This window comes from Crocodylus porosus, unplaced genomic scaffold, assembly GCF_001723895.1.
Source record: "Crocodylus porosus isolate Cpor-Errol unplaced genomic scaffold, CroPor_comp1, whole genome shotgun sequence".
Classification (NCBI taxonomy): domain Eukaryota; kingdom Metazoa; phylum Chordata; order Crocodylia; family Crocodylidae; genus Crocodylus; species Crocodylus porosus.
In genome coordinates, this window is record NW_017728943.1 from 115,617,239 (window position 1) to 115,619,307 (window position 2,069).

A 2,069-nucleotide genomic window follows, 5' to 3' on the forward strand; every position below is an offset into this window, starting at 1 on the left:
CAGTAGGTCCGCTAGGTCTCTGGAGAGCCAGGGGAGCTGCTGTGCCTTCTTGCTGCCTTTCCTCCGTGTTGGAATAGATTTAGCTTGTGCTAAAGTATCCAGAGAACCCACTGGTGCCAACGGTCACACTGTTGCAGCACAAGAAGGGGCAAAAAATGCGGTGTGGACAAAGACCCCTCATGTTCTTTCCCTATATCTTTTTCAATAACCTAAATATACAGCCTTGTTGCCCAAGAGTTATCAGTTTTTTGAAAGTATAGAAACAAAGGTTCAAAGATATATACCACAAGTCAGTCTTTCTGTCCCTTGGGATCTAGCTCAGCCCTTGTCTCCAGGGCTTTACAATCTTCACAGCAGTTTGGGGCCCCCCAGCCAAAAACTGTCCCCTGCATGTGTTTTCCTTGCAAGCCTACTATATAGTAGGTCCAAAAAAAGTCTCCTTATAGGTTCTTTCATGACTCTGTTGCTCTTATGGCTGTGCTATGGAGCAGGGAAACTTAAAAGCCATCTCTTGTAGGGCATATGACTACAGTGAAGCACCCAGCTCCTACTTTTAAATGGCCTGAAGGCTGACACAAGCATAGTGGTAAATGTGCATGGGCCCCAAGGTCCAGTTTCCTGCTACAGGCTGCTCCCTGGAGGTGCAAGTTATAACATCTCTAGGAAACAGTCTCCCCTGTTCATCACTGCAACTGAAACTCCAACCTAACATTTCATCATGTTGCTTCTCAGCTACCACAACATCCTTCTGTCAAGCTGTAACAAGAGCAGCTTTGTCCATTCATGTCCATTCAGAACACTGCTGCAAATTTCTTTTTCCTATCTTATTGCTTTGAACAAGTTGCCCTTCTCTTTGCATCCTTACATTGGCTCCCCCTTTGGATTCACCAAACATAAGCTACTTGTCTTCACTTTCAAGGCCCTCCATCAGCTATTATTACTCTGCCTACTATCTCTCATTCATTACTGAGACACTGATTCTTGCCTCTGATCAGCCCATAATGCTTAACTGTTTAACTTTTAACTTTAACCCAACAGTTTAACTTTTCAAATAGGCAGTGGCAATGCATAGGGGGCGCACAGGGGTACATGTGCCCCCCCGACCGGCCTCACTTCCCCTCTAGGCAATGGGCAGGGGGACAGGTGGGAATGCCGGTCCCCCCATATGAGCACCAGCCGGGGACTGGGAGTACCGGATGTAGCACCACAGTCGCTTCCAGGAGCAGCATAGCTACTGCCCAGTTACTGAGTTTTGCTGTGGGGGACCCTCCCCACCCCTGTTGGCAAGATTGGCTGTGGGGGTCCCTCCCCAGTCACTGAGGGGGCACACACTAATCACCCGTGCAAATAGGTGCTTCCATCTTTTCTCCCACAGTGCCCCTCATACCCCTGATAAGCATCTACCATGCAACTTTGTTATTCATCTTAACTTTCCGTAACATTCTCCCTTTCCATGGTGCCTACAGGATACACAACAACTATTAGGCTACCAGAGTACTGACACCATTGCCTATCATGCTGATCAATACTGTTTTGTTGTCCCTTATACTCCTCCATCCATCTCTATTGATCAGTTTAATCTTGTTTAATACTTAGATTGTTTGGAACAGCCACTTTTTATTCTGTGTATGTATTGTGCCAACACAGTGGGATCCTGGTACATGACTGGAGCTTCTGCTATACCTGGGGTATCAAACTCACCTCAACCCATGAACCAGGTCCAGACTATGAAGCTCATCACAGGCTGCACCAGGGCCTGGCATTGGCAGTTGGACAAGTGAAGGTGGTACAAGTAGTAATATGAGTTGGCACAGCTGTAGCTTACCCTGCTGCCAATGAAGACAATCCTAAATGGGGTCCTGTAGCCTCTAATTGTGCTGCAGAGCCTGCTCCCATGCACCCTGCCTTCATATCCCATGGGGCAATAGGAAGCCCCATGGGCTACAGAAAATGGCTCCATGAGCTGGATCTGGCTTGCAAGCCATGCTTGATGCACTTGTGCTACAGTAACATGGCAATAGACATAATAAAAACAAACACTAGATTTGGAACACAATATAAAACAGTGT